The sequence below is a fragment of the Camarhynchus parvulus genome, chromosome 1 (assembly GCF_901933205.1).
Source record: "Camarhynchus parvulus chromosome 1, STF_HiC, whole genome shotgun sequence".
NCBI lineage: Eukaryota > Metazoa > Chordata > Aves > Passeriformes > Thraupidae > Camarhynchus > Camarhynchus parvulus.
In genome coordinates this window covers 114,542,747-114,570,087 of record NC_044571.1, presented here as the reverse complement: position 1 = coordinate 114,570,087, position 27,341 = coordinate 114,542,747, and the positions used below count along the sequence as shown (strand labels likewise).

General features: G+C 51.0%; 1 protein-coding gene across 1 annotated transcript in view; it reads right to left on the bottom strand.

Moving 5' to 3' along the window:
* The window catches only part of TIAM1 (TIAM Rac1 associated GEF 1), a 144,831-nt gene extending 117,490 nt beyond the window's left edge, over nucleotides 1-27,341 (bottom strand). Inside the window, 2 exon segments of the mRNA XM_030971910.1 lie at nucleotides 10,300-10,394; nucleotides 27,269-27,341. The gene's annotated coding sequence lies outside the window, so the exon portion shown is untranslated.

Below are 27,341 nucleotides of genomic sequence, written 5' to 3'. Positions count from 1 at the left end.
ATTTCACTCAGAAACAAAACTTCCCTTTTCATCCTGTGGCAACTCCAGCTCCCCTCCTTGCCAGACCTTGGAATTTTGACATTTTCCAAGGGCCCAGATCCATGTGCTGCTCTTCAGCTCCACCAGCCAAACCCACCAGATTTGCCTCCTGGGGCTGGAGCAACTCTTTGCTCTCTGTTCCATCACACTGAGTTAAAAAGTAAACTCAGGTTGGTTATTTATCTTAAAATTAAAGCAATGGTCACTTCATCACTGGCAATAAAATCAGCCTGTCCTCTGTAAATTGCTCTCCTGCTTCCACAGGAGGCTGAATTTTCTGGCTGGAGAAAACTGGCTATGTAAATATTCCCAATTTATAAGTCTGGGCCAGCCCATGGATTGGCTGCTGGTATCTGGCTGCAGAAAGGAAGACAAGCACACCCCACACCAAATCCTGTGCACAGTTGTTCTCCTCCATTACACAAACACTTGGCAGGCTTCCACTGTCAAATTTATGCACTAAAATTAGCTCTCACAATTGCAATCAATTGCAACAATCAAGCATAAGTAATTCCAGGGAAAGGAAATTACCAAAAAAAATAAAGAGGTGAGCACGGCAAACAGTGCCAGAGCCCTGCAGTGGCTCCTCCACGGGTCCATCCCTGTGTCCAGCAGTTTTCCTGCCTGACACAGCATATTTTCCCCTCCTGTGTGCTGTACCCAGCACACACAGCCATGGGACAGTGCCAGAGCACAGCTTTGTGCAGGTTTTGGGTTTTTTTACACCCCTTGAAACAACAACTGGTGAAACCTGTAATAAATGTTTGCATTGTTTGGAAAGGAAGGCAGAAAATGTATATAAACTTCTGGCAGGCAGGAATATGCTGGAGAACACAGAATGGGATTATTTCATATTTCATAAGACAGTATTTACACTTTTCCAGTGCAACTGTGAATGATAAAAGTCATGCACAAAATGTAGGGGTGGAATCAAGTTACCTAAAACTCCTCATTGTGAGTTTGCACCAAGAGCAAAAAACATTTAGGGGAAGATTTTTTTAAAAATATATATGAGCTACCTGGGATAGTTTTAAATATAGGAGGCTAGAGGAAAGGATCTGGAGGAAAATGAAGCTGATAATCAGGAATGGAACAGCACAGCAGGCTGCAGAACACGCCTCCAAAGGCAAGGGAAAGGTAATCTGGACAAAAAAGCTTTGCCTCAGCAGAAGATGATGGGTGCAAATAGCTAAATAACTATTTAGTGCAATGCAAGAGATGACCACTGAACAATTCTCTGTAAATCTGTAAAATGGAAATGCAGTGACATCCCAAACACAGAGATGGAGAGACAGGGAACAGAAAAACAGCCACACTCCAAAAGAGCCTTAAAACATTTCCCGTGCTGCCTACCACAAGAACAAACAGCAGCATGTGCTCCCAGAGAGGAGAGCCCAGCTGGAGTGGCTGCCCTGGAATCCAGCAGGAATTCCAGCCCTGGCACAGCCAGGCTGGCACCACAGGGTGCCCAGGCAGGTGCCAGCTCAGGCACAAACACTGTCACACACGTGGGACACTGAGGCTGCAAAGGCATCTCACAGAGTCCATCCATCCCTGCTCCGCCCTGTCTGTGCCATGCAGCCCCGTGACACGCTGTGGCCCCTGGGAGCCCCCAGAGAGGCTGTGCCACCCGGGAGCTGCTATTTCTGGGGATCTCTCTGGTTGCTAGGGCAAACTCCCAGGGATGAGCACCATCCTCCAGGCAGGGTCCCGTGTGCCAGTCAGGAGAAGGGAAGTGATGGAGAGGAGGGATGACTAAGCAGGGCAACGTGAGAAACCAAACAAAATGCCAGCCTGGGGAGAAAAACGTGCTCATGGCTCCCACCTGGAACCAGCCTGGCTGCATGGAGCCACCAGAGCCCTGAGCAGCCCCTCAGACACCTGCAAGGGCTGAGCAAGGCTCCTGGGGCCGCCAGGCAGGATGAGCTCCGTGCCAAGCAGCCCTGGGCCAGGGCTGGGCTCACACAGCCCTGCTGCACTGCTGCTGCTGCACTGCTGCTCCTGCACTGCTGCTGCTGCACTGCTGCTGCTCCTGCACACCAGGCACTCTGCAGGGCACACGGGCAGGAGGCACTCAGCCCTCAGCTGCTCACCAAGGCTCCTGCAAAATTGGGAAATGGCTCCAGATGCTCAAAAGCCCACAAGTAACTGATGGATCAGGTTTCTAGGAGCTGTAGGCACAGACAGCTTCTCATTTTCAAAATCACTGCAGCCTTGGTTTACAGCAGCCTCTTGCACATCTGGATAGTCTTATGTAGTTTACAAAAGACCATGACAGTTTTCTCTGCATTTCCCGCTCTTATTTTGAGCTTGCAGCTCAGAAAACATCTTTAGAAAGTTAACAGGGCAAAGGCGGTAAACAGAGCACAACCCACCACTCGATTCCATTTTCCCCACAAACACTGAAGAGACTCATGCAATAATCTCACGTAGGCTTCTAAATAACTCAGGTTTGAAAAATGGGGTTTAAACACCACTGAAACCTAAGACCATAAAGAGAAAAACATATGTGCACATGGACTTAAGAAAGCAAACAGCTTTTCAAAACAGAGCTCCTTCCTCTGACACACTCCTCAAGAAAGTGGTTTTTATTTAAACCATCCTCAGCTGAAGGGCAAGAGAAGGACTCCAGCACATGTCAGCAACAACTCCCACTCCACACCGGCAAAAACACTGGCACAAAAGTGAATTAATTGCTTTCTAAGCTGCTAAGATGCCATTAAAATTACTATCTATATATATATTTATGTGTCCATGTGATACTTGTACAGGAACACATCCACTTCTCACAATTTAGGGCTTTTTTAAAAGAACTGCAGGGGAGAATGTGGCCATAGGACACCACCCTTGCAGAGAAAGGACTAAAGAGGAAGAGATGCTGAAATCCCACAGTCAGGAGAGCCAGCCTTACTGAGAGACCCTGGAAGGTCTCTTCCACCCTGGACCATCCTGTGGTTCCCTTCTCACTTGTCATTAGAGGAGGCACAGGGTAATAAATGCTGGGAAGGAATGACCAGGATGGTCAGAAGTGGTTAGAAATCTCCTGAGGCTCACGGGGAGGACACAGAATTCCCAGGGAAGGAGGATGGAAGGGACCATCCTGCCCAGGAAAGCTGGGAATGCTAAGAAATGAGCATGGCCCAAGTGCTAAAAATGTTTTAGGAAACTTTCTGGCTGGACTCTGGGTTCTGCTGAGACAGGAGGTCACGACAGACTCCAACCCAGAGCAGGAGATTTACTCACAACCAAACCCATTGGTGGCTGCAAAAGCTCAAAAGCACAAAAGCATCACCTCAGCTCCCAGGCAGCATCATCTGGGAGCTGGGAAAACAACAAAATTGAAGACAAAAGCCTTGTAAATGCCATTGCTCTGGAAAAATTAGAATTCTGAACAGGAAAGCAAACATAAGGCTTGCTGTAGCTGCTGATGACTGTCAGCATGTCAGGGGTTTCATGGCTTCTCCATTATTATGGCAAAAGCATCTTGCCTGAAGTGCAGGAGTTAAAAATGCAGAGCATCCTGGTTCCCAGAGAGAACTCTGCAGACAAGGAGTGACAGGGATGCACTTCCAGCACTGAGTAACTCCATCAGCACCTTCCCTCCTCGGGCACATCCAGATGTTTTACCAAGCTGGATTTACACTCCCAGCTCCAGCTCTGAAAGCCTGGCAGGCTGAGGAGCTGGGAATCTTGCTTGGGAAACTCCTGAGTATCCCCCAGAGGGATCCTTTTCTCTCTCCCCCGTTTGGGACACGGATGAAGAGGAGGCACCAGCGAAGGCTCTGCTGGGCTACCAAGCCCTGTGTGAGCGTGGCCAGCAGCTGCACAGGCCCAGGGAGCCCCCAAATGCTCAGCAAAAACAACATTTTTGTGGCCTCTCCACGGATAATTAGCAACAGAGCCCAAAATGTCAAAACCTGACTCTTAATTACCGACGTCGGCGCTTAATGACTCCAATTACAATTTCCACTGATTTCTGAAAATTGGATTCTCCACTACAGTTGCAGGGTTTAAATGAGTTCCTTACCTCGTTCGTGGTAATTACACTCTGACAAACTAATTTAAAATACAGTAGAGATTTCTAAAATACTACTTTAAAATGGTGGGGATTTAAGAACAAAACATTGCTGAAGGCTCCCCCTTTCCACATTTTTATCACATCCCTTTCAGGACCCAGGAATGCAGAGGGTTAAAAGATGAGATGTTCAAAGGTCGGTATTTTGTCAAAATGCCACCAGAAGGATGTTCTACAGGTAGGAAACAGTTTCATTTCTGTGATAGAAACTCACCGTATCACAGGAAAGGAAATCCTCCTTTTATCCTAGATGCCCCAGAAGTTCTCAGAGCCACAGAGGAGCCCAGCAAGGAGGAGAATCAGGGATAAATCCATGTCCCTGGCACCAAAGCTGCCCTGGGGGAGCTGCACACTCCTGGGGATGCCAACCCTCTGCTGAGGAATTCTGCCCAAGCTCCTGTTCATAATCACCACCATCTTCCAGAATTCTTCATAAAAGGAGAAGAAATGGGAAACGGCAGGAGAGTCCATTTCAAGAGACTAAGCCACCAACAGGTATCACATTAAAATGTGATATTTTAACAACACTGTCACATTAAAATTGATATTTCAGGGCTCCTATGATACATAGAGCAGTGATTTCTCCAGAGCCTGCCTTTTCCATGCATTTTTCTCCTGGGAAAAAGGAAGGGAAAGGCACTAACATCCCCCAGTCCCTTTGCCAGCCTGCAGAGAAAAAAGAAAACAAATTTATCTCATTTGCTTTTCTTGTGTTTTGCCTTGCTGCTTTGTAATGTGGTTGGAAATTGTTTATTTACAGGTGGTTATTTCATTGGGTTCTTGCTGTGAAGTATTTTGACTTATTGGCCAGCTAGTGTTAAGTTGTGTCAGGGCTCTGGAAAGAGTCATGAGTTTTTTATTATTATCTTTTTAGCCTTTTAGTTTAAGTATCCTTTCTGTATTCTTTAGTATGGATTAGTATAGTATTCTTTAATATAATATAGTACCATAAAGTAATAAATTAGCCTTCTGAGAGCATGGAGTCATGGCACAGGGACAGAACACAGCCCTGGCACAGCTGCTCCCTGCAGTGACACCTTTTTATTCGGCTCCATTCTCGTTCCTGTCTTTCCCAGATATCCATTACTCAGCAGTGGTTGTAGGATTTTATGTTCACATATGGTTTAAAGAGGTGGCTGTTTAATGTTCCCTACATGTAAATAACTGCATGCTGCTCCAGTCCCTGCTGAGCAAGTGAAGGAATGATTAGATTATCAATCTCCAGCACAGAAACATGTCAGGTTGGTTTTTATCTACAAACACATTAGAGCTTAGCAAATGTAAGCCAGTGTATCTCCCTTTTAGCCACAAACTCCCATTGCTTTTAATGAGCATAGGAAGCAAACTGCAACTTTTTTTTTTCCCTATTTTTTGGCTTCTCACTCCAGGAGGGGTTGGGGCATGTCCAGGGCAGGGAATGGAGCTGGGGAAGGGGCTGGGGAGCTGGGAAGGGGCTCAGCTGGAGCAAAGGAGGCTCAGGGGGCACCTTGTGGCTCTGCACAGCTCCTGCCAGGAGGGGACAGCCAGGGGGAACAGGGATGGGACCACGGGAGGGAAGGGACCTTTGAGCCCAGCAGCTGCAGCCCCTCCTGGGCAGGGACCCCTCCCAGCAGCCCAGCACGGCCTGGCAGAGCCAGGAGGGCAAACACCTGCATTCCAAATGTCTCTGCTTTCCCCGTGCCTGTGGCACACCCCCAGCCCTGCTGCTGCAAACCAGACCACGCTTCGCAGTGTAATCTATCGTCTGTTCCTCATGGCTGACAGAACTCATCCCAAATCAAAGCTCCCAGGCCAGGCACATGAAAACCCTTTCTGTTTCCAGCAGGGAATGCCACGAGCAGCATTAACGTACCCACATTTCCAGCCCGGCCAGCATCAGGAACCAGCACGGAGAGAACCATCTCTTGAACTTTCCCAGGTGGAGAAACTCTTTAAATAAACAGGAGATGCACAAACCCTTGCCCAGCTGGTCTCCCTTCCTTGCTGAGCCACAACAAACCACAGGGAACACCCCTGACGCTCCCAGGCCGTGCAGAGCCAGGAAAGCAAGGCAGAAAGCTCTCCCTGGCTGCCAGGAAAACATCCTACAGCCACAGATAAGTAGGAGACCACAACCCACAAAGTGCCACCAAAAGCTGCCAGGGCTCCCCCTGCAAGCACCTGCCTGGCTGGTGGTGGTACAAATCCATCCCTGGTGGCAAATAAATGAGCAAACCCAGGGAAAGGCTCAGGAGGCAGAAATGAGGATGCTAATGAAGGAGGCAGGAGGAAGGAAAAAAACCCCTTGGCCTGTGGAAGCAGGCAGCAGATAGCCTGAAACTGGGTATTAATTCAATTTATCCAAATGCAGTCCAAGCCATCAAGTCTGGGCAGAGCCTCTCTGTGGTGAGCAGTCACTGGAGTGACTGCAAGAGCTACAGGACCCAAAAGATGCTCCAGCACTGCAGAAGGAGCATGGAAGGAACCCCAGAGCTGCTCAGGGCTGCCTTGTCCCTCCCCATCCCACCCCTGGTGAGGAATCCTTGCCCAAATCCAGCCCATTTCTGCTGAGCCAAAGCTCTCCTGCAGCACATGATGGATGCCCCAGCAGCCTCTCCTGCCTGGCACTGCTCTGCATATTAATGATCCCTAATGACACCTAAAGGCCTCTGCAAAGCCTCACACATGGATTTCACCACTCAGGCTGAAGCCATAAAGAGCCAGCAGTGGCAGAGCGTGTTTGATGACCAAAGCCAAGCAAGGAAAGCACTCATCAAGACATCATCTGACTCCTGTGGAAAGGGGCATTCAGATGATTTCTGTCCTGGACCAGTGGTGGCAGGTGAGGAAGGCGATGAGTAACACCAGAGTGAAAAGCTTCTTTAAAATGTGCATTATTTCAGCTGGCAGGGAATCAGTCTATCCAGTGGGAGCAGGGGAGGGGGAGACGGCCAGGGGAGTGCAGGAAGAGAGCTGCCTGTCTGTGACACTGTCAGCTTTGGGCAGTGACGGGACATTAATCCTCGGGAACATAAATCACCTCCAGCCAGGGCTCCTGGAATGCACTGTCAGCTGCTCCTCACCTCTGAGATCAGCAAATGACTGGGGGACAGGGCTGAAAAGAGGGGTTAATTAAACAAAGAGGCAAGCAGGCAAGAGACTGGAGGAACTGATTAGACAATGCGAGTAAATGACTTGGCAGAACAAGCCTGGTATCACATCCAGCAGATGCAGGGCTGCTCCTGTGATGGAAATTCCCACTGGATGCTCCTGCAGCAATGGGGAGCACTGGGACATTCACTGGGGTAAATTAATGCATTGGGGTAAATGAAACCACAGCCCAGACACCTCCTCTTCTACTCTGGGCAAGGGGAAAAGCTGCCAGGGACCTCCTCACCCAGAAATCAGAGCATCACCAAGGACTCAGGAAAACAATCACTCTGCCAAATACCTACAGAAAAATACATTCACCAAGCTCCTGTGGCATTGGAGGAACGGTGCACCAACATTCACAGGGGTGACCAGAACAGAAACCCAGGGCCCTTGCCCATTCCTGCTCCACTCCCTGTTCTCCACACATTTCCCACACTCCTGTGCAGATCTATTCCTGTTTGTTTGTGAAGTCACATGGCCAGGGGAAAAACACATGTCAGACACAGAGCATGCCTGTGTTACTCATCCAAAGGTTACTTCATGCTTTTTTGGGTAAGATATCAGTAAGGAATAGAGACTTCAGGCTGGTTTCAGGTCCTGAATTGTGGTGTTCATGAGGTCAGAGCTACAGCTGATATAAATTTCCTTCCCACCACCATCAACCCCAGGCTGGAGCTGAGGCATTCGGGGCTGCCCTGCATTTTTAACCTTCATTAGCCAGAGCTGTTAATCACTGACCCATTCTCCAGCCTCCCTCGTTGCTAGGAGACCCCTTTTTGCTCCAGATTCTTCTTAAAGCTGGTTAAGAAATGGCCAAAAGTCAACGGAGTGGGGACTGAGACTAATGGGGATGGATCTCATCAGAAGCAAGGGAGGCTCACCCACACCCCTACCCCCCCAGGGATGAAAAACCCCAAAAACCGCTCAGCAATGACACCTTGGGACCCCTGCAAGCCCCCCAGAGCAGCCCTGAGCTTCACACACCCGCAGGCTCCCAGTGGGAACGGAGTTACCCTCCCTGGCGGGAGGGCAGGGTCTCCCAGAGAGCAGGGATTAAAAATAATCAGGCAGAATTAACCAGGTGAGGGCAGGAATTGTTTCTGCATCCCTGTCCTCCCTCCCTTGCCAGCTCCCCCATGCCCTGCCAGCTCCCAGCTGTGCCCAAATCCCTTCTGCTTGAATCCCTGGGGCTCTCGTGCCCCCCAGGATCCTTGGGATGGGCAGGGGGGGACCTCGGAACTCCAGGAGGACTTTTACCCTCCTGGCAAGCTAAGAGTGCAACATCCACAGTCCTCCTGGGCCAGCTGCCTCTGGGTTTCCCTCTCTTTTCCCTTTCTGTGGGACCATTCTAAGCAACACCTGCTGTGTTATATAATCTCAGGGCAATCTCCTCCTCTCATGCACAGCCACTGTGGTGTGATGTGATTAGCTATAGAAAATATAAAAAAAATCATTTCTGTTCTATGGAAACCAGCAGCTAAAATGCTACAGATACACACAGAAGCAACCACATGAACTGCAAAGGGAGGACTGAACAAAAAAATCAGGATTGGCAAGGCACAGGAAAACACCAAGGCCCTGCTTTTTCTGCCTTTTCTTCCTTTAAGCACAGCCTGGTGGCGTGGGCTCAGGGCACAGCTGGAGTTACTGGTGCAACCAGTGCACATCAGAGCTCTGAGATCAGGTTCCAAGGCAGCTGAGCACTGCAGCAGGAGCTGTGGCCATGTGCCAGAGGGGAACTCCAGTGCCTGAACACCTTCTTGTTTGCATCAGCTGCTGCCAGTTCAATACATTGATGCAAACATGCTTTTTGGGGGGGTTGGGGCTTTTTTAAAGTTTGTCTTTAAACCCTCAAGAAAACTTAAGCACAACCTCACGTGTCCAAGGCCAGGCTGGACAGGGCTTGGAGCAACCTGGGCAAGTGGAAGCTGCTCCTGCCCAAGGAGCAGGGTGGAATTAGATGATCTTTAAGATCCCTTCCATCCCAAACCAGTCTGTGATCCTCTGATCCCATAAAGTCCTGGGGTACATCAGATTGCAAAAGCTTCCAGCTTGTGCCTCTCTTTCCCAGTCACAAATCATCTTCCCACCAAAGATGAGCCCAAGCTACAGCAGCAATGTTTTATGAGTACCAAGCACAATTTTGTAAACACGGGGAGAAAGATCTGGACAGCAGGATGATAGCCAGGGACAACAAACAAACAAAATGCAGATAAGTACAAGGATCAAGAGGCTGCCACGAAATTATGAGCTTGGAAAAGAAATGATTAAGCAGGAAGAAGTCACCCAAAAGCAGAGGGCCCTGTGAGTAATCTGAGCACTAGTGTTTGGGTATTTTTTGATAGTGTGTGATACAGGAATGCAAACCTTAGCCCCGCTCGGTTTTGCTGGGAATAAAAGGGTGGGAATAAAACCAGGAGCTGTGCAGCACAAAACTGTCACTGCCCTGTCAGGCAACACGATCCCATCACCTCCAGCTGACCCGGGGAAGTTAAAATCCCAAAAAAATCCTGGAGCTGCTGATGGCAATCTGCCCTGCAGACAGGCTTTGCGCAAGCCCGGCCCAGGGGATTGGGAGCCCAGACAAAGCCCAGCACAGCAGGCAGCCCAGCAGCAGGGCTTTGGGGAGGCTGCTGGCACTGCTGTGCCTGCCCCAGTGCTGCAGGGGAAGGGCTGGAGCCAGCCCAGAGCAGCAAACCCTGCCAAGCCAAACCGCCGGAGCGGGAGCGCTCGCTGCGGAGCAAAGCTTCCAGGAAAAGAACACAAACCCCTTCTGGGCTGAGGAGTGCCTGGAGCACAGAACCCCAGCCCAGCAGGGTGACAGGGGACAGCAGGGCCGTGCAGGGTGTCTGCACACACACAAACACCAGGGCATGGACAGCAGGAGTCCTTCTGTCTCAGGGATGCACACGGGACAGGAGGGGCAGCGCTGGCACAGCCGCTCCTCTGCCGTTCCCCAAGAGCCATTAATCCACCACCCTTCAGCTCTAACATTCATACAAACCACTTTATCCATAATGAATTGAGGCCTGCAAATGTGGAAATGAAGTTACCATTGACAGCGCAGAAGGAGATGGCACAGGCAGACCTGGATGGCAGCGACAGCTCGGATCGGGAGGACGGGGGGATGGAGCTCTCCGGCAGGCACCTGCAGGAACCACACAGTGAAACCTCAAAATACAGGTTTCAGCATCTTTAAAAGGCTGCTCAGGCCCAGTTCCAAGAGACCTTTATGTCTTAGGTTCCAAATTAACCCCAAAACTCAGGTGCCCCTCAGCTCCGCCGCCAGCAATCCCCAGGACTTTGCATTAGGAGCACATCTGCAGGACAGCAGAACCCCAGCGTTCCTTTTGTCACTTGGCTCCTCTGCTGGCAAACAAGCTGCCAGGAGAACAAAGGAGCTGCTCCATGTGTGCAGCCTCACCTTTCCACTCGGATCAGGCTGCCAGGGAAGGGGGAACCCACAGGAAAACAGATGGCCCTGCACTGAACACCAGGCAGAACTCACTCGAGGTGCTGGGGAGGGAATGGGATCAGCAAACTGGGGCTCAGCACCCCCTGAGCTCAGCTGTGCCACCACAGCAGGGTCCTGCTGCCACAACCCACAGCCACCAATGTTTGCCCCCTGATTCACAAGAAAGATTGGGGAAAGGAATTTTGCTTCTTGTTTAAGAGGAAAAGGAGCATTGGAATTGGTGTTGGGAGTGATGCTGTGGGCGTTTCAAAGGCAGCTCCTCCCCACCCCTGACAGCCCAGGGATGCACTCAGGAGCAGAATCCAACACACGAGCTGGGATCTCTTCCCCTTACAGTCAGCTCCAGGGATTTTAGGGAGAGGAGATGGTGAGAAGATGGTCTGTTACTCAAAGGGACCAGGACACAGCCATGTCCCACACACTGCCATGCTCAGCAGATTGCAGAAAGGGCAATGGCCATGCTGAAATTCAGCAAAGAATGGCTCATGTACGTGACCTTTCTGGCTCTGAGCAGCCAAAGATAACAATGCACCAAGCACAGGGAGGTTTCAGGGTAAGATTCCCCCAAAACCCTTGCAGAAACCAGTGAGGGCTGAGGGGGTGCCTCCTCACAGAGGAAACGGGGGGGCTCCTTGGAGCAGCACACAGAATGCACACACAGCTCCATCCTCCCTCCAGTTCAGGCTGTCCCAGCCCACGTCCTGCATTCCCACAGCACGAGTGTAAGACTTCAGCAGATGCTCCAGGTGCAGTTGGCATTCCAGTGCCATTCCCAAGGGAGACCATCTCTGTGTGCCCGCACCTCCAGGCTGCAGCCAGCTCACTGATCACACCGGAGATCAACAAAACTCTTATTCCAGTTGGAATGAATGGAAACTTCTGAAGATCCAGCTCAAACTGAGCCCAGGGCGGGTTGGAGAGCCCATCCTGGAGGTGTCCCAGGAGCTCCTGGGGTGGCACTCAGTGCTCTGGGGACAAGGTGGACACTGGGCACACATTATTGGATTTGATGATCCTGGAGGTCCTTCCCAACATCAGTGATTCCATGACCCAGTGATGCCAGCATCAATTCAGTCCAGAGGCGGGAGAGGCGGGTGAGAAGTGAGCTGAGGTGCCCCTCACAGCTCTCAGGGCACAGAAATGTCTCTCCACACCAAGGGCAGCCAAAGGCAGCTCTGCTATGGTTTGCAGCCAAACCTCTTCCTGAACACCTCAAGAGCTCCAGCCATGGCCCAGGCACCCAGGACAAAGACATTTCCAGAAAGGAGATGCTCCCACACTCTCTGCAAAGCGCTGTTTTGTGAAGCCTGGCTGGAATCCGACCCCACTCCTGCAAAACACATCCTCACCTCCCATTCCCACCCCCCAAAAACCTCATGGGGCTGCAGCCTCCCAGCTCTGCCACACCATCCCTGGCACCCCCTGAGCATTTGGGAAGTGTGAGCAGGAGCACCATGCCCGGCTCCTGGGGTTTGTGTGCACATTTGCTGCTCCACTTAAAACCAGATAACCCCAAGCAGGAGGGCACCGTGGGCTCCCCGAGCCCTGCCATCCCCATTGCTGCCCCAGCACTGGGTCAGGCCCTGCCGGAGGAAAAGCCACCAATGTTCTGACAGCCCAGATGCCAGGCACTTCCCAGCAGCACCTGGCAGGCAGGAAAACAGCAATTTCCTCATCAGAACAACTCCCGTGCACAGCAGGACCCCACACCTCCTGCAAACCCCCTCAAACGAGTGAGAGCACCTCACACATCATAAATACCACTCCTGAGCCAGGCATCGAGGGCTTTGCCTCCTAATGAGCCTTTTCAAACCAGAGCAGACAGTGACCACAAAACAATTACAAAAGAATATTGGAAAACGCCCATTAGGAGGAGGACACGAACAAAGCTTCAAAAGAGAAAGAAAACTTTGACAAAGACACTCCTCTTTTTTCACCCAGCTACAGACAGTACTAATTTAAGGGAAAACATTTGGCTGAAAAACATAGAATCATGGAAGAGAATTTGCTTTAATTATGTAACTGGCTTCCCACACAAACAAATCCAAGCTATGGAAAACGCTTTTTAAATGGCACGAGTTGCGCCAAGGAGGAGAAGATGCCACAGTAATTAATGTTGCTTTGCAATCTCCACAAGGTATTCACCATTTCCTCCCCAGTTTGTGACAATGTCACAGCAAAAGCTCAATCTAAACCCCGAAGGGGAAAATACCAATTTATTGTATTTTTATATACTGCTCAAAAGGCAGGGGGAGAGTTTTGGATGCTCCCTCAGCAGGCCAGGCTGCTTTCCCAGGGAAAAGCTTCTCCTGGCACTGGGATGCTCACACCAGCCCTCCTTGCTCTAAGCAGGGGCTAGTCCTGATCTCCTTGCCTGTGGAGAAGGAACTGAGCAGTGAGAAGGACAACTTTGTCTGCAGCCCTGCCATGAAGCACGGCCCACACTCCCCCAGCACCTAAACCACTTCCAATGGGAACTCCCACAGCCCAGAAAGGGACAGCAACACCAATTCTGCAGGGCCACAAAGCAGAGCAAAGCCTCCCACCAAAGGCTTGTCCTGCTATTTCAGCAGGAAAGAAAAAAGAGGAAAAAAAGAAAAAGCAGACTTCTGCTTCAAATGCATTCTGGAGGTTACATAAGGAATGTTTAACAAACTAAAACCCCTCTAATTCTTTGCTAAAAGGAAACATCCTGAAGGAAGGCCCCAGGAAGAAATGAAAATAAATGCACACAAGGAGCCTTCCCCTGCACTTCCCAGTGCTCAGCTCCCCTGCTCCTAACACTGCATCACATAAATAAACCAGGCTGAGTTCTGGATGCATGAGTAAGCCCTGAGCTCAAACACTGATGCAGGACCATTCTCCTTGCCCCCAGCGTGGGTCACCTGCAGTGCCAAGCCCCTCTGGAGCCACTGTGCGCCCTGAGCTCTGGGAGGTGGCACCAGTGACCCACTGTGGTCCCTCCAGCCTGTCCCATCCTGGATTCTGTGACTCTGGGAAGGGTCAGTCTGACTGCAGGATCCCAAGAGCAGGCTGCCCCCAGACCGTGTCCTGCCCTGAGGCACCCACCCCACAAGTTAGATCAGCACCATTAAAACGAGCCAGAACAATCCTATTACAGCCAGGCTGGCTCCTCTAACACACACAAGCTTAAATACAGACCTAATTAGCTATTTTAAGGAAGCTCAGCAGCCTCTTTCTAGGAGCAGCCTTCCAGAACTCCAGGGATCACCGGCAGCCCTTTTAAAAGACGAGGAAATAAATCCAGGCCCGTTTCCTTCTGCAGCAGAAGCCCCAGGGAGAGCAGGGGCGCAGGGACACGCTGGGGCTGTGCACACCCACAGCGCAGGGCTGCCTGCAGCTGGGGCTGGGTGCTGCGTCCCAGGAGCAGGAGCAGCCCCATCACCGGGGCAGGTGACAAACCTGACCCTTTATTCCCGTTATCCAGTGAGACAGGGAGCTGCCAGCCCCTGGCAGGGTCACTGCAGCCAAACCACAGGGCACAGCACCCTGTGATGCTCCTGGCTAGGCTGGGATTTAGTTTCTTCCTCTGTTTTCTTTGTGAGGCAGGCGCTGCTGCACATGAAACGCTCCAGCACTTGGGGTCACGGGCTGGCCACCACTTCAGCACAAATAAACACTGAGGGTTATATTCACCTCCAATAAAAATAAAAAAAGCACAGCCAGAGACACTGCTGGAACCAAAATAGCAGCATGTTGACTTTAGGCCTCTGGAGTGGGAGCAGGGACTGCAAGCCAAGTACAAAGAGGGCAGAGTAAGTGGCAGCGGCGCTCTGATAAGGAGAGAGGGAGATGAAAACAGACCCAAAGAGCAGAACCAACCTTGAACAGATCTGAAAGGAGAAAGCCAGGGTCTGACAATCACTTTGACATCACTGTGATTTCAGCTGTATGGATGGAGAGATCCCTATCAGTGTTTCAATTCCCTGAAACACCATTTCTACAAGTTACATCTTATTCTGTAAAAAGCAGTCACACAGAACAGCTCTACTCTGGCACACTTTCAGGGCCTGGATTTTAGACTGTTCTGAAGTTAAATGAGAATGGGAAATTTTAATCTCAGCTAGAAGAGAGACAGCATTTCAAGCAGAGAAAACATTGGCACAGGTTAGCAGAAGACAAATTGACCGAATCTCTTTCAAAAGCTTAGAAGGGCAGAAATTCTCTTTTTGCACTGAGCTTACAGCCATCATTCTAAAGGCAGGCATCCCTGGAGGGGTGACAGAGCCATACCCAGCTGGAAAGACAAGGTCAAGGCCATTCCAGCAGCATTTGGCTGTCTGCTTGTGATCAGAGAGCTCTCTTCAACAGGTACCTAAAAACTAGGGAGGAAGGAAGCAGAAAACAACACACACACCCCTAACTGCCTCTCCTTTCCTGCATTTCTGCCATCCTCCCGTCCTGCAGTGCTGCAGAGCAACAGGAGAGCCCGAAGCACAGCAAAGAAGAAAAGCTGGTCTTGCTCAGGGACAGGGGAGGAGGTGCAGGGCCTGCCCCTGAAGTACAGGCAGGTTCAGACACTTTCTTGCAGGGAGATAGAGAGTTTCACACACAGTTCCTCCCACCACCTCCAGCACTCCGAAAGAAGGAAGGATGTGCTGAGAGAATATTGTACATCAGGCACTCCGATGGGGCGAACAGCTCTGTGTCCCCGGTATTAAACAGGTGACCAAGTGCACATTTTTGGCACAGCTCTCCAGAGGATGCACTGTCAGCACTGAAGTACCACTGACAGCTGAGATCAAGGAAATAATTCAGTGCCATGGAGAGAGAGACTCAGCTCAGCAATCAGCACACCAGCCCAGGTGCTGGGAAAGCTCTGGGCAGAGCCCAGGCAGGGCAGCACCCCTGGGTAACTCAGACATGCTCAGTGACTCTCATTCTTCCTTGGAAAACCTTCAAAAGCACAAAAACCACAAGAATTCCCAGCTTCAGCTTGGGAGCAGGGTTATAATCTTTTTAGGACAGCCTGAAGAGAGACCAGTGCCCACCATGGACACTATATTGAACCATCACTGGTGCCACTTTTTCCCCTCATTCCAACCCAGGTTTCCCTGCACAAGCAGGGTCACAGAGCACACACAGGTCTGACCAAGGTGCCCACCCAGAGGTGGGTGCTGACAGAGCCCTGCACGTGGAGGGGGACACAGAAACCCTGCACCTCAGAGATTCCTGGTGGCCCAGGGGGATAAACAGGTCCCTGTCTGCCTGTGCTGCTGCAGAGGAGCCAGCAGGCAGGAAATCCACACATTCCTTCTGTCAACAAGGATTTGGGATGATCTGGGAGAAGATCCCCAGGCCAAGCTGCTCACATGTTACCCTGAGGCTCACAGGGATATGGGGGAGGTAATTTCCCTCCTTCACTGGTTCCAGAGACCTGGAGCAGCTGCAGCAGGCACATCTCTGAGGCATTTCGTGTCCTGCCATCCCAATCCCCACAGGATGATTCCCATTCCTCCTCTGCAGGGCTTGGATGCTGCAGGCTCTCAGCAGAACTGTGCTGCCAGCCCTGCAGCACACAGAGCTCCAACCCTTCTGCAGAAACATTCTTCCCTCTTTCCTGTCCATCCACATCCCTGTGGATTTGTCCCCCACCCAGCATGGAGCAAACAGCTCAGGCAAGAGCCAGCCTCAAGGATGTCCTTCCACGCTTCTGAAACTTAATTTCTCTTCAAGAACTTTTGGGTTTTCTGCAGGAAAACTGTGGATTTGCTCCCTACAGCTGCACCAAGCTGAGAGGTTGGTTTCAAGCCCAGGGTTCAGTGCCCTTTGCTGCCTCTCCTGCTCCCACTGCAGGGCAAAAGGAGAAAGGAGACAATGGAGAAAGAACTGACAAACAAACAAAAAAGGAACTTGTGGCATGCTCCATTGGAATGGAACAGTCCAAGGCAGCAAGAAGGTACCAGAGCAAGCCCTGGCTTCATGTCTGAGCTCTGCAGGGACAGAGGGACAGGTCAGGAGCCCACACTGGAGGGGCCAGGGCCAGGAGCAGCCACAGAGGCTCAGCCAGGAGGCAGAGAGTGTGCAAACTCACCTGGGCAGGGCTGCAGGTGTCCTTCAGCAGCAGCCCTGCCCCAGCCAGGGCGCACAGGAGAAGCCCCAGGAGCTCCCGGGACTGGAACAAGGTTAGTTCTGTGACACAGGAACACCAGGGAGCCCCGGGGGCAGGTAGAGCCCACCTGGGGAGGGGCTGAGGCTGGGAGATGACTCCTGCCACAAAAATGCACCCAGCTTATCCCTCAGAGCCCGGGGTCTCTCTGGGGGAGGTTTTCCCTGCTTTTGCAGGAAGGGAAAGGAGGGGGAGCAAAATAACACAGAGCAGAGCTTCTCCCTGCTGGCCAGAGCCACAGGCACTCCTTCAGTCCCCCTCCTGGCTGTCCCCTGCCTCCTCCACCCTGCACAAGCCCACAGAGGCACATCATTCCAGCCCCAGGGGGGAGGAAAGGCAAGGAGAAGGGGATGGCAGGGGGGATCTGGCAGTTCAGTCAGACATTTGAATTCACACACGCAGCCAAGCACTACACAGGGACATTTGCCACCCTGGCTTGCTTCGGGGGTGCCCACACTCACAGGGTTTGTTTTACAGGGTCTGCTGCCCTGGGAAAAACAGAGCCCAGGTTCTTTCTGGGCTTCTTCCCTCTCCCTGGGAGAGCTACTGAATGTCCCTGCCGGTGACCAGGACAGCGGGGCTGATGGCACCGAGCTCTGTGGTGCTGTCACACACCAGAGGGACGGGATGGGACATGCAGAGGGACCTGGATGGGCGGCAGGGGTGGCCCTGTGACACCCGGGGATTGTCACTGCGGCCAGGGGCTGCAGTGCCAAGGACAAACCCAGGCTGGGACAGAATGAATCTCCCGTGCCAGAGGGCAGGCAGGCGTGGGAAGGAATATTATGTATTCCTTACATTACATACATATATACAATTATATATATATATTTTTATATATATATATATACTATATTATTTATATTATTTATTTTACATAAAATATAGAATATATATTATATATTAATATATAGAAATATAATATACAAATATAATATACACATATACAAATATAAATATATATTAATACACATAAAATATATAAATATTTATATTTATATAACTAGTATATTGTATTTACATTTATACAATGTATGAATATATGAAGATATAGATATATAATATCTATATAAATATATATTTATATATAAATATAATATATAAAATATATAAATATATATTATGTATAATATATTATATATATAATATATATATATATATAAAATATCTATAAATATATTATACATAAAATATATGTAAATATATAATGTAATATTCAAATATATTACATATATTTTATATATTAATAAATATAAAAAACATAATATATAAATATATAAAAATATATAATATATAAAATATATATAAATAAATATCTATAGATATATATTATATAAATATATAATAATACATATTATATTATATTATATATATAATAATACATAATATATTATGTATATATATAATATATTGTATATATAATATATTATATATATAATATATTGTTTATATAATATATTATATATATAATATAATATATTATATATATTATATATAATATATTATATTATATATATAATAATACATATAATATTATATAAATATATATATATATATATATATATATATATATATATATATATATATATAATAATACAAATTGGGAAGGAATTGCTCCCTGTGAGGGTGGGCAGCCCTGGCACAGGGTGCCCAGAGAAGCCGTGGCTGCCCCTGCATCCCTGGCAGTGCCCCAGGCCAGGCTGCAGGCACTGCAGGAGCTTTTACACTGCACTTCGTTCACCCTTCACCTCAGCCACACACACATTAAAATAAATAAATGGAGCAACCAAAGCAAGCCCAGCCCACCCAGAGAGCGGCTGTGGCCATCAGCTGGGCTGCTGGTCACCGCCATGCAAGCCTCACACAACACACACCTGACAGATCCAGGGCCATCTGCCCAGTTTCAACTTCATATTGCCCAGAGAGAAACTCGTGCGCTCCTAAAAACCAAGGGAGAGGCTCCCTCTGAGCAAAACAAACAAAGAAAAGCTGCTAAATACCAATGGGCTGCAAAATGCACATGACTGGAAGCGGGGGAGCATTTTGGAGAAGTGTCAGCAGCACCTGCCCAGGTGTGTGCTCACGCCTGGGACAGAAGGGTCTGGCACTGTGCAACACCCTCACAGTGCAAACACAGAAATACAGACGTAGTTCAGAGCAGAAGGAAATCCAGAATGCCTTCAGAGGGAGCTGCACAAAGAGCTCCAGGCTCACCCCAAATCCTGCCCCAGCAAGGACCTCCCAACACCCACAAGTGGCCAAGGAAATTGTCCTTTTACTGTCCTGTCTTCTGGAGCCTCCTGTGCTGCAAATCAGAGCGCTGCCCTGAAATCCCATGCTGCCAACACACGATTTCCTCGTGCACAAGAGGAGCAGGAATTTCACACCCATCCCAAGCTGAAAGCCAACCAGCTTTCATTTGGGACACAAGGACAAAAAGGTGCATTGCCAACAAATAACTGCCCAAAGCAAAACAAGGCCCTGGCCCCTCTCTCTCACAGAGCCCTTTCAGAGAGGACACAGGCACATCAGGAGGCTTCCAGGGCCATAATTAGAATTAATCCATTACTTAAACATCATTCTCAGACATTTGTAAAGCACAGAACCATCCAGGAAAACCCTCCCAGGCCATGGAATGTGACCTGTGTCTGATCCCCCCCTTGTCACAGCCCTGATGCCACATCCAGGCCTTCCTACCTGCCTGGACATCCCTTCCAATGTCCCATCTTTCTGGGAACAAACCCTGCTGGTGCCCAACCCGAACCCCCTAGATGACACATTCCTGTTCAAACCATCCTGCTCAGGAAAATTGGAAAAGAGAAAATAAATTGGAGAAGGCCCAGGTAACAGCAGTGGCTCCATTCAGAGCTCCAAGAAAAGCAGCTTCTCAGCCAAAAAGCTCCCAAACTGGGGGGTTCCACCCTCCCACTCAGCTCCTTGGGCTGGGGTTTAAATGGTCCATGAGCTGCTGCAGTAACTGATATGCAGAACCCCCAGCAAGTCCCTCTCACTCAGAGTATTCCACCTAACACAGAGAGAACAGATTGAAACAGGCAGGGAATGAGTTTAAGCAGCCCCTGGGACACAATAACTCTGTGTTACCAGCACAGCCTGAGAGCAGACAAGGGTAAGAATAGAAATTCTGGCAGGTTTTGTGACACTTCAACTCGGTCTCACATGGCAGGTTGAGGAAAGACCTCAAACACTCATTTTTATTTGCTTTATCACCAGAGAAAAAGAAAATATTCCAGCACGGGAGCCCTGAAGCTAAAATTAAACCCCTGTAATTTGGGTTCAGCAGAAGTTGGGACAATTCAGGTCCTGGCCACAAGGAGAAGTCTCCAGCATTATCAGCAATTCCTGCTGGCCAGCACACAAACCAGCTTTGTTCTGCACTGGGAGCCACAAATGCAAGCAGCAGGAATCGCTACCAAAGGCAAAACACACCAAAACCCAGCCAGGCCAGGCAAAATAACTCCAAAAACCATACAGCAAGGGACACAGAGCTCCTGCCATCTCCACAGCTTCAGAAAACCAGGAGGAAAACCCAGCACTGTGCACCCAGCAGAGCAGGGGGCTAGGGAGGAGAAAGGATCCTAAAAAGGCACTTGGTACCCATTAGGAGCTGTCTAATGGAACATCCTGTTCATTAGTGCTGGAATTTCATTAGTGCTTTAAGGGAAAGAGACAAAACCAATCAATTTCTGCTGGAGCTGCACGCACTGAGCCCCAGCAAGCTCATCCCAGCCCTCCGAAACCCCAAATCGATCCCTGCTAATTGCTCACCTTATTTTCACTGAGGGATCTCCCACTCCAGCCAGCCTCCGTAAAAAAGCAAAGGCATAAAAAAAAGGGGATTTGCACAACAGCAACTCACTTGCCTGGTGTTGTTAGACCCATTTAGCTGTGCATTTCAGCATTTCACGATGCTGGCAGGAGATTCTGGCAGCCCCAGTGCCCCTCCTCACAGGCAGCCCTGAGCCAAGGGGCAGCACGAGGCCGTCCTGCTGCTGGGACCCACGGAATAAACCAAATGAGAAATCCCAGAGCCAGAGTTCCCTGCCACATCTGCCAGGGGGTCAGTGGCACTCTCCCAGGACACAGGGATGGCCAGGCCAAGGATGCAGAAACAAGGCAGGATTTCTGTCCCAGAGATGGCTGGGATCTCTGGAGATCACCCAAGGCAGGGTCACCCGCAGCAGGTGACACAGGAATTTGGGATTTTTGGGATGTCCCCAGGGATGGAGACAGCTGGGCAGCTGTTCCAGGGCTCCATGGACTGAGATTCTTCCTCAGGCTGAGGTGGAACTCGTCGTGTTTGAGTTCGTGGCCATCACAGACTCCAAACCCTCTGCATCAAAAGCCACTGCCACTCCTGAGAGCCTGATGGCACCACAAAGTGAAGTGGGAAAATTAACCGCGCTCAGCTCTCTCTGCAGGTTCTTTTCCCCTTTTTGTGCAGATTTTAAAGTGCCTCTGCAACTGCCCAGGCATCAGGGAAGGCTCCTGGAGAAGGAACAAGCTCACAGGGAGGCCCCCAGCAAGTCCTGCAGGCAGGAATGCAGAAATGCAGGCAGGGCATGAATCTGGGCTGTCCTGGAAGCTCCAAAGAGCACAGAAACCAGGAGCTGGCTGGGGGGTCAGGAAGCAGGACTCGGGATTTCACACACACTTCCCAGCACGGTTCATGGAGGGATGCAGAGCCCATTCCTCCCCAAGCCAGGCTAGAATTTGCCTTAGAAGAGGCAAAGTGTGATGAGAGAATCTGAACCAACAAAACCTGCCTGCTGCTGCAGCACTGGAAGGAACAAGCAGGGACTGGATCCCAGCAGGAATTGCCCTGGCTTGCTGAGCACTGCTCCAAGGGAGGCTGGGAAGCCACAGGGAGGGCTGAAACCTTGACAAATCTACCAGGTCCTTGTAAACCACAAAAATGAAACGAAAATGTATAAAAAAACGAAATATATATATTTTTATATATGCATATATTAATATATATATATACACATATAAAAATATATATGTATACACATTAATATATACATATAATATATATAGAAATATATGTTTTAATATATATGTATATATTACACATATATATATGGATATAATGAAATTCATACATGTATATTAAACGAAAATATATATAAAAAGAGGGGAGGTGGGGAACAAAAAAACCCCAAAAGCCAAGCCAAACTTTGCTAGTGCTGCTGGCTTTCTGCAGCCTTGCTCCCGCAGGTCACACAGGCAAGGCACAGGCAGTCAGCGTTTCCATGTGCTTGCAGAGCAGGGAAAATCACGGGCAAGGAATTCCAGCGCAGCTCTCTGGCGCGAGGTTTTACATCCCCAGACAGAGGATGTTCTGAGTGAGAGATGAGAGATGCTTTCCAGCTGCGGTTTAACTGCAGCCCAGAGACACTCAGCTGCTCTGCAAAGGTAGCTCCTTCAGAGAGCACTTTCTGACAACAAAGGCAGAGGGAACTCCACTCATCCGACAGCGCTTTTGTCAGCCGGTCTGAGCGGCGGGGAAAAGATTTCCTTCCTTAGATGCTGGGTTTGGGGGCACTGCGAGAGCGGGGAAGGCAGTCCTGCCCCGCAGCCAGGCACACAATTAGGCAGAGCAAACGAGCTGCCAATAAAGCCTTGAGCTTCATTCCGTGAGATGCTGCTAATGGGGAGGCAAATGTGCGCTGCCAGAATCCCTGCCACCAGAGCAGCAGCCCCCGAGTCGTGCTTGATGTTTCTGGGATGAAGCTATTTGCAGTTGCTTTGAATCTTCCTCGGGAAAGGCGCTCTTGGAATTAAAAATAAATAAATAAATAAAAGAAGTCACGACTGCTCTGAGGTGAGATGCACACGCTTAATCAGCCCAGGTGTTTAAATTATTTATCCACGAGGAGGAAAGCTGTGCTAATCTTAGGCAGAGAGCACATGAGGGGGAAGAGCAGACACAAGGGCTGTGCTCAGCAGCACAGAGCCCTCTCACGCACAGGGTGACCCTGGCCAGAGCTGCCCCAAGCCTCTGGCACTGCAGCCTGGGCTGCACAGCTCACAACAGACATCTGCTGCCACCAGATCAAAGGTTTCCCCACTGGCAGGTGAAATTATTGCATCCAGCCAGCATAAATCCTAGCCCGAAGTTGGTACTTTGCCTGGCTGGAAGGGCAGAACTTTAAAACTGGGATTTCTTCAATCCCAGTGTCTGGGGGAGAACACAACTGAGGAATTGCTTTGCCCCAGGTGAGCGCTCAGTTGCAGCCTGCCCCTTCCCTGCTCATCCCCAACACACAGAGAACAGCCCTGGCCTGCCTTGCCTCTCCTCTCTGAGCCTTCTCCTCCTGTGTCCCCCCTGCCCAAGCTGCAGGGACACTCCCAGCTGGAAGATCCAGCTCAGCCCACTGCAGCCTTGCTCCAAACTAAAATCCCTTCCCACACCCAAAGCCTGGGCCGAGCACAGAGCAGGAAAAACCTTCACCTCTCCTGGAAAGCCGCTCAGGGAGAAGTTCAAGCTATCGCAGCTCCCTTCCAGCTGCTGTTTCAATCATTCTGTTTCCCCAGTCTGGGCAGCACACCAAAGATCACAAGGTTTGGGGGTAAAGTTTCATTCCAAAACCATCTCGTAGGAGAAGAATCCCTCCTCCATTTCATCCATGGGCTGCTGGCAGGGGGACGTCAGTGGGACATCACATCCTGGGTAAATATGTGAGGAGGAAAACACCGAGCTGCTTAATAGAAACAGAGAGGCAGACCCCTGAGACACTCACCTGGTAATTCCTTTTGACACAGGCAACACTTAAAGCCTCCTGGCTGAGTTTCCCCGAGAAACCTACCCAGCACTTGACAGAAAGCAGCACAAGCACCCAGCAGGTCCATTTCCAGGGGATGCTGTGTTTGTTACTGACACAGCACGCACCGAACAAGGAGAAACCAACAAGGAACAGACACACAAAGCTGCTGGGAAAGTGACAGGGCTCTGACTGGGAGAGTGACTTGGTTTTATCCCAAGGTCCTTGAAATTACTGCTCAGATAAGGGTCTGGGAGACGCTGCAAGAGGGAGGAAGGAGCAGCAGCCAAAGGAGAGGGGAAGGAGAAGGAAGTAAAAAAAATAATAACAGACCAGCCTTTGGCACCATGGCCTGCCCCAGGTACAGGGGATCCTGAGCCCCACTCCTTCTTATTCCAGCCTTCAGTTGATGATTGTTTTCAGCCTTTTTACACTGTTTTCCCAGATTGTCTTTTTGTCATTAGTTCTGCACAGAGACAAGATCGCAGAGCCACAGAATCTCCTGAGCAGGAAGGGACCCAACCAGGACCACACAGTTCAGTCCCTGGCCCTGCACATTCACCCCAAATCCCCCCCTGAGCATCCCTGGAGCCCTGGGGAGCCTGGGCAGTGCCCGGCACCTCCCATGCCCAACACAGCCCTCCCTGGCACAGCTCCAGCCCTTCCCAGGGAGCAGAGACTGGAGCTGCCCCTCTGCAGGAGGCTGCAGACCCCAGTGGGATTGCCCTCAGCCTCCTCTCCTCCAGCTGAACATTGCAAGTGCCCTCAGCTGCTCCTTGTGGGCCCTCCAGACCCTTCACCACCCTCGTGTCCCTCTTTGGGCACTCTCCAACAGCTTGAGACCTTCTTTATGTTTTTATGTCCAAAATTACCCCCACTCAACAGGACACATGTCATTCCTTTTTGCCTTTTTTTTGGTGGATTATTTGGTTGGTTTTTTTTTAATTAAAGTGCCTTTTGCTCTACCTCTTAGCATAATGACTTTGGGGGCTGGCATTTCCCATCCCAGTTTTCATGGCAGAGGCACACACACCTGAAGAAGATCTGCCCGGTCGTTCAAGGCTTTCAAACACGTTCTCAGATAAGCACAGCTGTGTTTTTAACAGTAGCTGAGATTGGAGAATTTAAGGGAGGAAAATTTGATATAACGTTTCATGCTTTAGTTAACAGCCTTCCAAGACACAAAGCTGCTCCAGTTGCTCTGGAAACTGTAACTTGGACACAGCCATGCAGATACATCAGCCCCCTGGCTATAAATGAAACCGCTTTAGCAACACTGCGCGTTTGTATGACAAACATTTATTAAAGCGAGCATCGCATCCCCATCCTCCCACAGCGAGGGCACATCCCCTGGTCCCCCACAGCTCTGGTTTCCTCTCAGATCTCAGGGACTGCCGCTGGAATAACAACCCCGGGTGAGGGAGAAAGGGGAAGCACAGGTGGGATACAGCAACACACCCCAGCACCAAAAGGAGGGCTTGGCACACAAAGGGACGGCTGGCATTTGCTGCACACGCTCCAGGCCCAGGAGGAGGCTGGGCATTCATTCTCCCTGTTCCTGGAAGCTGGGAGCACAGCAAGAGCAGGCACAGGAGCAGCAGGGGGATGCTGGAGCGGGAGGAGGAGTGGACACGGCGCCACAGCAGATGCCAGCCACATGGGCTCCTCGAAAACGGGAATATTCCACACACCAACCACGGCCTGAGCGCTGGTTGCTGTGGAAACCATAACTTTGAATTCAGTGGCTAAAGCCCAGCGCTGCTATTTATACCCTGCTCCTCACTCCAGCACGAGGACTCCAGAGCAGGGCCCTGGTGCTCGCCACCATGGTGCTGCCCTTTTGCACACCCTGATCCCCCAAACCAGGCAGCACCAGGGCTTCCCGAGGCTCCTGGCCGCTGCGGGGCTGCACAGCACCAGGAAACACCAAAAACCCCAGCAGTGCCTTTCCTCTGCCAAGCAAGGCCAGCTGAGTCCCTGGGCAGACGTGGGGCAGCAGCCATTGGATTCGGCTCGGTCAGGAGCACCCAGAGGCACCAAAAATGCAAACAGCAGCTGATCTCGTCTGCCTCAAGGCAAAGCGCAGTCAGCATCACCTGAGATGAAGCAGGGCCAGAGCCCAGAGTCAGTTACCATCAGAGCATCTGTGCAAGAACTCCAGAATATTGCCTTTAAAATCCCAGAAAGCATAACTGGGTCATTAATGCAAGAACAACAGCAGCAGCAAGGCTGCAGAATAAACCATTTCGGGGAGAATCCCTGTCACAGCACACATTTTCAAGCTGTGGGAGAAGGAAATGGCTTTTTCCTCCATGGAAATCACGATTTTGGGGCAGCAAAGTGGGAATGGGAGTGATGTGCCTGCAGCCAAAGCTGAGGTGAGCCAACTATGCTACATTCCTTTTCCACCTCCCCCGTTCCAGGGCCGGGGAGGGAAGCAGCAGCCCCGTTCATGTTTCCCCCGGGCAGGATGGAGGTGCAAGTGCAGCATGGCCAGTAACTGTGACCACAGGGTGACCATGCCCTTCCAGGACCATTCCAGGAGCTCTCAGCCCCCAAACCGGGGCAGAAGGGCAAAAGCTGGGAGGGAGCCGCACTGGCCAAGGTCACGGAGACCCTCAGGATCCCAGGGGACTGTCCCATCCCTGGGAAGCAGCAAGGACAGCAGCTCCGTGCCATCCCACAGCAGCACCGGGCCCGCCCAGGGCCAGCACGGGGACAGCAGTGGGGCCACAGCAGAGCAGCCCCAGGAGCTGCCGAGGCAGCAGGAAGGTGCTCCCTGTGGGACCGGGCCCTTACAGCACAGGTGAAGGAAGCCTCGTCTGCCCTTGCTCGATAATTTACATCACAGCGCCGAAGTGCCATTGGAAACGACAGGAGCATTTTAATAACACGGGAAGGGGGAAAGATGCTCTAACCACAGCGGCCAACTAAGCACTCCATAGAGCTCAGCCTCCCCTCACTTATTCCAATACGGTTTTTAATCGGAATTTCAAATTATTCACAACTGCCGAGCGCACCCACTCCGTAACCCCGGTCAGTTTCGGCTAGCCCAGTCCTCGGGATCCAGGGGGACGGAGGGCAATTGACGAGGAACAACAGAGGAACAACATGTCACTTTCTGCCTTTCTGTCACTTTCTGCCTTTCTGTCACTTTCAGCGCTTCCCAGGCCAACGTGGTAGCGCTGGGAACACGCACTGCCTCCTGCCACCCATCAGCACCGCGTTGGTGCCAGTGCTCCCCAGGGCTGCGAGCATCCCCGGGACCCCCAACTCCTGCAGGGCAGCGCTTCCCGGGACCCCGGCCTGCGAGCATCCCCCCACCGGGAGCCGCAGCTCCGGGCCGTGCCTGGCTCCGGTGCCCGGGCGGGCGCCTCACGTGTCCCGCAGCGCTCACCTGTGCGCGCCCCGGGCCGCTCCGCCGCGGTTACCGGCGGGGCAGGCAGCGGGCTCGGCCCGGCGGGGGCATTTCCAGCGCAGCCCCGGCGCTCCCGGAGGCTGCGGCAGGGCCGGCTCGGGACCCGCCGCACGCCCCCCGCGCCGAGCGGAGCGCAGCGGGGGATGGGGCCGCCCGCGATGCCCGGGCGCGGGGCGCTACGGCGATGCGGCGACGCGACCGGACGCGCGCTCACCTGCACGGCGCCGGGGCTCGGTCGGCGGTCGGTCGGTCGGTCGGTCGGTCGGTGGCCGGCGATGGGCGGCAGG